General features: G+C 40.2%; 1 protein-coding gene and 2 long non-coding RNA genes across 16 annotated transcripts in view; 1 reads left to right on the plus strand and 2 right to left on the minus strand.

Moving 5' to 3' along the window:
* Positions 1–2,289, minus strand: part of LOC135099094 (uncharacterized) — a 3,608-nt gene extending 1,319 nt beyond the window's left edge. Inside the window, exons 1-2 of one of the 2 annotated variants that reach the window (XR_010267636.1) lie at positions 2,109–2,289; positions 716–842 (exon numbers count right to left, since the gene is read on the minus strand). This is a non-coding gene — a long non-coding RNA (uncharacterized LOC135099094). The remainder of the gene's footprint in view (positions 1–715; positions 843–2,108) is intronic. The other variant, XR_010267637.1, reaches the window with a different exon arrangement.
* The window catches only part of LOC135099093 (probable E3 ubiquitin-protein ligase HERC4), a 32,385-nt gene that overhangs the window by 21,946 nt on the left and 439 nt on the right, over positions 1–10,000 (minus strand). For 2 of the 13 annotated variants that reach the window (XR_010267632.1, XM_064001504.1), the window contains exons 2-7: positions 9,283–9,405; positions 8,411–8,615; positions 7,446–7,619; positions 6,055–6,160; positions 5,397–5,556; positions 4,740–4,830 (exon numbers count right to left, since the gene is read on the minus strand). The gene's annotated coding sequence lies outside the window, so the exon portion shown is untranslated. Of the gene's footprint in view, positions 1–2,708; positions 4,181–4,738; positions 4,831–5,386; positions 5,557–6,054; positions 6,161–7,445; positions 8,364–8,410; positions 8,616–9,282; positions 9,406–10,000 lie in introns of those variants that run through there. The other 11 variants (XR_010267627.1, XR_010267628.1, XR_010267626.1 and 8 more) reach the window with 11 other exon arrangements.
* LOC135099096 (uncharacterized) lies at positions 2,642–5,386 on the plus strand. Its single transcript, XR_010267639.1, has 2 exons — positions 2,642–2,730; positions 4,725–5,386. It is a non-coding gene; the product is annotated as an uncharacterized LOC135099096 (long non-coding RNA).

Here is a 10,000-nt window from a genome sequence, read left to right on the forward strand (position 1 = left end):
TGAAGGTGAAAGGTCAGATGTGTGAGGATCCAACTCAACTGGCAGAGATAATGATTCAAGAGTTTTCAATCAGTATTCACAAAAGAGGAAACATTTGTGTGGTAGAGTGAGATGAGTGAAGAAATGGCTCTGGGGGAAATCCAAGTGACTCAAGAGGATGTCCACAAACAGATGGAGGGACTAGACATTAGGAAGGCCCCTGGACCTGATGGAGTGTCAGGATGGATACTAAAAAAGTGCAATCAGCAGCTGACATGGGTAACATATATCATTGAGAGCTCTTTAATTGAAACTAGAGTCCCAATTGAATGGAAGAGAGTCATCATAGTGGCAATATACAAAAGTGGTAGTAAAGAGAAGCCCTTAAACTATAGACCTGTGTCTCTAACAAGTGTGGTGTGCAAAATGTGTGACTGGTGAAGGATAAATGGTTGCAGTACCTAGAAGGAAATGAAATAATGAAGCAACAATTTGGATTTACAAGAGGCAGATCGTGTTACAAACTAAGTGAGTTTTTATTCTAGTGCTCGTAGGAGAGACGTCACAAAGTATAGTTTCTCGTGTAGAAGTACCGATGTATGGAGTAGTCTGGATGAGATGATAAATGCATAAAGTCTACATGGATTTAAGGCTTAGTTAGATATTAAAAGATAAGGAGGACAGCATGAGCATAACTCTTTTCCCACAAAGCACAACTAAGTAGGTAAATACTTACTGAAGAACCTTGTAGTTTCTTGAGAGGTATAGGGCTGCCTCTTCCTCTGCTTCCTCTTCTTCTGTAATGATGGACTTCATTTCATTCATCTTCTCTTTCTCCTCCTCTTTTCTTCTTTTTTCTTCTCCTGAAAGATCAAATTAAATATAAGAGGAGGAGGAGGAGGAGGAGGAGGAGGAGGCAGGACAAGTTATGGGTTCAACTTAATATTGTTAAGGAAATATTAAAATAACAAAATAAGGAAAACTGCAATATAAAAATCACAAAATGACTTAGTTGGTATAGTTATATATATGTAAAAAAATAAAAAAAAAATAAAAAATAAATAAATAAATAAATAAATAAAAGGCCAAAATTTGAAATAAGACTTACGTTAAGGAAATATTAAAATAACAAAATAAGGAAAACTGCAACATCAAAAATCACAAAATGACTTAGTTGGTATAGTTATATATATAAAAATAAATAAATAAATAAATAAATAAATAAATAAATAAATAAATAAAATAAATAAATAAATAAAAGGCCAAAATTTGAAATATAAGACTTACGTAGTGAAGATGAAAAATAAATAAGTGAAAAAATACAAGGCTAAAACACCACGAAATCAGTTGGTTAGAGTAGTGAAGATGAACACAAGAAAATAAGGGGAAATCCAAATAAATACGCAGTCAGTTGATGTAGCGAAGATAAAAAAAAAAAAAAAAATAGGAAAATAAGGGAAACTGCAAGGCCACAGTATGAAATAAGCAGTTAGTTGATGTAGGGAAGATGAAAATAAGAAAAAAATAAATAAATGCAAGGCCGAAACACGAAATAAGGAGTTAGTTGGCGTAGTGTCGATATAAAATAAATAAGCGAAACTGACACCAAAACTCCACGAAATAACGGCTGGCATGTAGTGAAGATGCATTAAACTGACACCAAAAACTCCACGAAATAACGGCTGGCATGTAGTGAAGATGCATTAAACTGACACCAAAACACGAAATAACGGCTGGCATGTAGTGAAGATGCATTAAACTGACACCAAAAACTCCACGAAATAACGGCTGGCATGTAGTGAAGATGCATTAACTCAATACGGGAAGCTGCGAGGTACAAACACGTATATAGTGGAGATGTAATAAAATCATAGTGAAGGTAACGGCAAGATGGCCTACGTCTCTTCAAATTTAACGACTCGAGCATCATGACCAAGCTGCAAAAACTCACGAGGCCTACACGTGACACTGATGGTGACCTAACATGACCTGACCTGACCTCCAGACCTACACATGGCAGTGGTGGAGGCCTGACATAACCAAAAGCTTGTGGCCAGCACCGGAAAGGAACGGTCACCAGCCACGCGTCCACGCACACACACACACACACATCACCATAATATACTTACTTTTCCCAGTTTTTTCTTCATATCACGGATTCTTGTGTTCTCCTGGGATCACAAACTATTTATCTGCACTCTTCTCTTGTACTGCGACAACAAACAGAGCAGAACAAAGGAAGAGAAAGGCAGCAAGGGAAGCGCACCCCAACTCGCGGCTAATTCTTGGCGGTAACTGCGCGTGGGTTGGCGTCCCTAAGCGAACTCTCCCGCCAAATCTTGCTAACGGGGGCCTCACGTGCACATACAAGGACTCCCACAAATATATTCAAACTAAATATATGGTAATACGCATATATAACATACAGTAATATTGGTTCTCATACTATTATTATTATTATTATTATTACTGTTGTTATTTTGAATGACGTTAGTTTTTTGGTTACATAATATTTAGAAAAGAAAACATTTTATGATTCCTTTTAATTATTGGTGAAAATATATATATAAAAAAAAATACTTAATTTTTATAAGTATTGTTTTATTTGTTTTTCTTTATCAATATCATCATTATCATCCTCATTATAGGAGAAACAGACACACACACACCGTAAGCTCCATACAAGACAGTCAACACAAAAATATGAGTGAAAAATGAAACTAGAGGAATATTAATCAACATTTTATTAAGGTAAGGTGAGTTTACACCCTGACAAGAGAGTTTGCACACTACAGCCTCTTAGACTATCACTGGAACCATGAAAACACCCTTGAAAACCCTAATAACTTCCACTACAGCATGTTAAATTTTAGAACCATAAAAACACCCTTGAAAACCGCAATAACTTCCACCACAGCCTCTTAAACTGTCACTGGAACCATGAAAACACCCTTGAAAACCCTAATAACTTCCACCACAGCCTCTTAAACTGTCACTGGAACCATGAAAAATAAAAGAACAAAAATAGATAATGATAGCCCAAAAGAAGGAACACGACAAAAAACCGCCCAAAACTAGCCCAAAAGAAGGAACACGTGACAAAAAACCGCCCATAACTAGCCCAAAAACCACATAAATAGGCCAACATCAGCCCAACATCCTTCCTCCTTAACCTGGCTAATATAAACAGGCTGAGGGCGTGGCAGGGAGCTCAGTAGGCCTGCTGCATCACTAGCGGCAGCAGCATGGAGAGGCTGTCTACAATATAGCACACTTCTGCCCACATTACCCAGAATCCTGCAGAGAGAGAGAGAGAGAGAGAGAGAGAGAGACCCAAACAACACAGACAACACAACAAAATACACCCAAACACACCAACACACACCTCTACACCCCCAAACACCCCCAAAACATTGTCCCACACACCCAAACACACCTCTACACCCCCAAACACACCAAAAACACCCTTAAATATATCCATACACATCCAAACACCCCCAAAACACCCTCAAACACACCCAAACACATCCAAAACACACACAAAACACAGCCAAACATACCAAAACACCCAAAACACCCACAAACACATCCAAAACACCCCAAAACACACTAAAAACACACACAAAACACAGCTAAACATCCTAAAACACCGTAAAATACACCCAAAACACCCAAAAACACAGCCTCAGACTTCCAAACACACAAAACACACGCAAAAACATCCCAAAACACCCCCCAAACACACCAAAAACACACACAAAACACAGCAAAACACTCTAAAATACACCCAAAACACCCCAAAACACACCAAAAACACAGCTAAACATACCAAAACACCCAAATCACCCAAAAATACACCCAAAACACCCAAAAACACCCCAAAACACATCCAAAACACCTCAAAACACACCAAAAACACACACAAAACACAGCCAAACATACCAAAACACCCAAAAATACACCCAAAACACCCTTAAAACACCCAAAAACACCCCCAAAACACCTCAAAACACACCAAAAAACACACAAAACACAGCTAAACACTCTCGAACAACACAAACAAACCTATTGGTCACAACAGGTCCGAACGCCCTTGGAACAGCCCCTGGTGACCTCCGAATGCCAAACAGGGTACCCTTGTGAGAGGCCGTGCTGTGACAGGAGGCGAGGGCAGTGAGGCAGGGCACCATCAAAGAGGAACCTAAGAGAGGGGAGGGGGGGTGGTAAGCAGGGGGCTGGCAGGGGTGTTATGAAGTGTAAGGGGATAGACACACAGACAGACAAACAGGTAAGATACACAGGGTTTACTGAGGGTGTAGGGGAGAAACTGAGGATGTAGGGGACAAACAGGGTAGTTTAATAAGATGCAGAGGTCAGATAGGGTGTATTTATGGTGTAAGGGTGGATAGCAGGGGTGTACTGAGGTGTAGGACAGAGAGAGAGAAAGAGAGAAAGAGAGAGTAAAAGGTATCTCTTCAACCTACATTTAGATTGGTGTATACAAGCCTTACTTAATATATGTAGAGGTTTCTGAGCATATACCAGTATCTCTTATGGGTTTGTGTGTGTGTACCAGCCTTACCAAGTGTCTGTGTGTTTCTGAGTGTACACCAGTGTTTGTGTACAAGTTTACATGTGTACACCAGTCTTAGTAAGTATTTCAGTGTGTTTTTAAGTGTATACCAGCATGAATTTTGTGTTTTTAAAAGTGTTTGAGTGTTTATTTAAATTATCTGTTATCCCAGCCCCTACAGACCCACCTATGGCATACAGCGTCAGTCCAGAGTACAGCCCCAGGTTGGTCTTGCTAGCCCCGATGAGGATGAAAGCAGGAGTCATCGTCATTAACCACTGTGGATGGTGAGGGTGGTAGTGGAGGCAGTGGTGGGTTTAATAATAGTGTTACTGATAAATCCTGTTGTTTTATATTGTAATTCTACACAGTAAAAATATAGATTTGAAAATATACTTTGTAAACCTCAGTAACTTCCACTACAGCCCATTAAACTAGAACCATGAAAACACCCTTGAAAACCCCAGTAACTTGCACTACAGCCTGTTAGACTAGAACCATGAAAACACCCTTGAAAACCCCAGTAACTTCCACTACACCCTGTTAAACTCGAACCATGAAAACACCCTTGAAAACCCCAGTAACTTCCACTACACCCTGTTAAACAAAAACCATGAAAACACCCTTGAGAACCCCAGTAACTTCCACTACACCCTGTTAAACAAAAACCATGAAAAACACCCTTGAAAACCCCAGTAACTTCCACTACACCCTGTTAAACTCGAACCATGAAAAACACCCTTGAAAACACACACACAGGCAACCCTTTCCCGGCCACACACACACACAAACCCTCTCCAACACACACACACACACACACACACACACACAAACCCCAGAACACCTAATTGGCAGTTGCTTTTTCAGTTCCAGTCTTAACACTTCGCATAAACCCTCTCTGTGTAATTGCCATGACCAGGCCCAGGAGGGAAAACTTGCGGTCCTGCGCCAACGAGTCGTAACTATGCTTGTGGTGGGTCGCGAAGATCAGCGTTAACTCCAGGCTGGAATACAGGAACAGGTAGAGGAAGTAAACTCGGCTAAGTTGTATTAATTTCATGCGTTCTACAGAGAGAGAGAAAGACAGATGTTTATGAATGAAGGGAGAGGAGGAGGAGGAGGAGGAACGGGAGGTAGTGTGTGTGTGTGTGTGTGTGTGTGTGTGTGTGTGTGTGTGTGTGTGTGTGTGTGTGTGTGTGTGTGTGTGTGTGTGTGTGTGTGTGTGTGTATGAATGAAGGGAGAGGAGGAGGAGGAGGAACGGGAGGTGTGTGTGTGTGTGTGTGTGTGTGTGTGTGTGTGTGTGTGTGTGTGTGTGTGTGTGTGTGTGTGTGTGTGTGTGTTTCAGGAGTAAACATAAAGGAATATTTGCTAGTACACACACACACACACACACACACACACACACACACACACACACACACACACACACACACACACACACACAATACTACAAACACGAACAAACACAGAATACTGAACATACAAACACACACACACACACCTTCTCTGCCCAGGCCCTTGACACAGCTGACGGAGAACAGAGCCCTAGGATTGATCACCTCCCAAGCCTCGGTCAAACTGGCACCGATGTCCCTCCTCCTTCTGCCCTGCGGTGGAAGAACAAGACACAAATCTGACTCACACACGACGAGACAACAGCGAACGTAAACAAACAGTGTTGCCAACTCAGGGAAAGGGAGTTTTACTGTACAAGGGATAAAATACAAGTGAATCACCATGGAAACACCCTTTGAAAACCCACAGTAACTTCCACTACAGCCTTGATAACACTACTTACCCTAGATCACCCCCAAACACCCCTATATAACCCTGAAACACCACCAAAACACCATTAAACACCCCAAAACAAACTATTTACCTCAAAACACTTGCAAAACACTCTCAAAACACCATTAAACACCCCAAAACACACTATTTACCTCAAAACACTTGCAAAACACTCCCAAAACAAAATTAAACACCCCAAAACACACTATTTACCTCAAAACACTTGCAAAACACTCTCAAAACACCATTAAACACCCCAAAACACACTATTTACCTCAAAACACTTGCAAAACACTCCCAAAACACCATTAAACACCCCAAAACACACTATTTACCTCAAAAACTTGCAAAACACTCCCAAAACACCATTAAACACCCAAAAACAGACAATTTACCTCAAAACACTCTCAAAACACCATTAAACACCCCAAAACACACTATTTACCTCAAAAACTTGCAAAACACTCCCAAAACACCATTAAACACCCAAAAACAGACAATTTAACTCAAAACACTTGCAAAAACACCCCCAAAACACCTCCAAAACCCCAATAATACCCAAAAAAACAGACAAAAACAGACAAATATACCCAAAAAACAGACAATTTACCTCAAAACACTTGAAAAAACACCCCAAAACACCTCCAAAACACCCCAAAATATCTCAAAACATTCCTAAACACACAAACAGGAGTGTAATGAATTAATAAGTGAAAGAAAGCAAGAGAATGTAAACAAACAGATGATAATGAAAAGAAAAGTGATTTAAATGAGACTGTTAAGATGTTTTGATGGTTTATGGTAAGGAAAATGAGAGAAAGGGTTTGTAATGAATAGAAAGGGTTTGTAATGATGACAGAAAGGAAGGAATAAGAGGGAAAAGTAAAGAAATGAGGAAAGGAAAGAGAAAATGATGCTTTACTCACAATGCACCTCTCTTTAACAACATTCAGAGACACAAGGAAATACAAACAAATTACAAAATAAGCAAAGAAAGAAAAAATGAAAGGAAAAAAAAAATAAGCAAAAATTATACAAAAACAAAAAAAATATACATAATAAAAAAAAAAAAAAAATGAGAGACACACACACACACACACACACCTCAGGCAGCAATTCCTGGAAGAAGACAGCAAAGAATATTATGTTAGCCACAGTGAGAGTGCGTGCGTAGACAGCCGAGGCCGCGAACCACCCAGTACTTCCCCAGCGGGAGAACGCAGCCCCCACAGTGTGCCCGACGGTGAAGCCTATGCTGAATGTCACGCCAATCAGTGCCTGTGGGTTGAGGGGAGGTTAGGAGAGGGTAGGCTGGTTAGGTTAGGTTAGGACACACCGACAACACACCACAATATAAATAAGAAATAAAATAATGCATAAGAAAATAAAAAGTAAAAAAAAAGTAAACTAACAATGTATTTTAAACTACCACAACACCTTTAAACACCCTCAAAATATTCCAAAACACACCAAAACACTCTCAAAATAACCGAACACACACCAAAACATCCCAAAATACCCCAAAACACTCCAAAAACACACCAAAACACCTTCAAAATACCCCAAAACACCCCAAAACACTACAAACACATCCCAAAACACTCCAAAAACACACCAAAATACTCCAAAAATACTCCTAAACATTTCAAAACACATCAAAACATTCCAAAAACATCCCAAAACACTTTAAAACACACCAAAAATCCCAAAACACCTCCACAACACCACAAAACACTTCAAAACACCCCTTAACCACCCCAAAACACATCAAAACACTTCACAACACACCAAAAACACCCCAAAACACTCCAAAAACACCCCAAAAACACCTGAAGACTCCCTCAGAACACTGAAATAGAATAAAACACAAAATAACAATAATAAAGAAAACAAGCTGCAATACTGAACAGCAGGAACACAAACAAACACACACACACACCCTGTAAACAAACAAACAAACAAAAAATAAATAAATAGATAATAGGATAAAAAAAATTGAAAAAAATAATAATAAAAACAAGCTAAAAATATATAAACCAATACAAAACACAACAAACCCACTCAATTACCAAACAAGACAGAATGAAACCTCGCAGCGAAACCGATGATATGTTGGTAATAAGTCACACAGGAGAGCTGAGAGGAATACAAGCCGCTGGTGTTGTGCTTGGAGTAACAGTCAAGGAGAGCAGGACACAGAGGCACCACCGCCATGAAGCCGACCAGGTCCAGGATCAGACTGCCGAATAACACCTTGCTTGTCCGTGCGTTCCTCTGTGGGTGTTAGGTTAGGTTAGGTTACGTTAGGTTAAGTGAGGTTAGGTTAGGTTAGGTTAAGTGAGGTTAGGTTAAGTGAGGTTAGGTTAGGTTAGGTTAAGTTACGTTAGGTTAGGTTAAGTGAGGTTAAGTGAGGTTAGGTTAAGTGAGGTTAGGTTAAGTGAGGTTAGGTTAGGTTAGGTTAAGTTACGTTAGGTTAGGTTAAGTGAGGTTAAGTGAGGTTAGGTTAAGTTATGTTAGGTTAAGTTAGGTTAGGTTAGGTTAAAAGAGGTTAGGTTAAGTTAGGTTAGGTTAGGTTAAGTTAAGTTAGGTTAAGTTAAGTTAGGTTAAGTTATGTTAGGTTAAAAGAGGTTAGGCTACGTTATGTTAGGTTAAGTTAGCTTATGTTAGGTTAGGTTAGGTTAAGTGAGGTCTTTTTTATCTTTTATTTTTCTCAGTATTTTTTTCTTATTGTACTTAGTTCCCTTTGACCAGTGTCCCTCCTATATATACAAAAAATAAAACAAAATAAATAAATAAATAAATAAAGTAAAACAAGAACATTTTTACGACTTTAAATCATTTTCCCGACACACTTGTGCATGGAGGCAGTGTTGCACGAGTGTTGAGTGACAAATATTGCATCTCAGCTTAGCAACACACACCAACACAACACCCTGCTCACCTTCTCCTTGATGTCCGCACCCTGTACTGCCCCTCTGTCCCTGCCGTCCGCCTCGCCACCACTGCTGCCGCCACCGCCATCGCTGCCGCCAACTGCTTGCCGGATTGGAGGGTTGCCGTTGCTCTGAAAGTTACGTTAGGTTTGGTTAAGTGGGGCCGTGGGAAGAGGATGTAGGTTAGGTTAGGTTTGGCTATGCTTCGTTAAGTTAGACGAGGTTAGGTTATGTTAGGCTAGGTTAGGTTAGGTTAGGTTAGGTTAGGCTAGGTTAGGTTAGGGTAGGCTTCTTTAGGTTAGGTTAGGCTTGGCTAGGTTAGGCTTGCTTAGATAAGGTTTGGCTAGGTTAGAATTGCTTAGGTTAGGTTAGGTAGGGTTAGGTTAGGCTAGCTTGGGATTATGACACGAGATAGCCAGTCTTGGGGAGGAGGAAGCACCAGACAGAAGTTCGGGTAGGCTTCTTTGGGTTAGGTTAGGTTTGGTTAGGGGCAGCTGAGGAGTGTGAGGCTCCACCACATCAGGTTAAATTTCAGGTAATATTTGAGTCATTTTCTCACTCACCACCAAAATTTTCCCACTGTAAAAACTTTAATATTTTTTTCTGAAGGCTACAAAAGAAATCACTCGTTTTCCCATCCCAGACTCCTAAACACCACCCCTTTCTCCCTTCACACACACACACACACACACACACACACACACACACACACACACACACACTTTC

This window comes from Scylla paramamosain, unplaced genomic scaffold (genome assembly GCF_035594125.1).
Source record: "Scylla paramamosain isolate STU-SP2022 unplaced genomic scaffold, ASM3559412v1 Contig101, whole genome shotgun sequence".
In the NCBI taxonomy this organism is placed as follows: domain Eukaryota; kingdom Metazoa; phylum Arthropoda; class Malacostraca; order Decapoda; family Portunidae; genus Scylla; species Scylla paramamosain.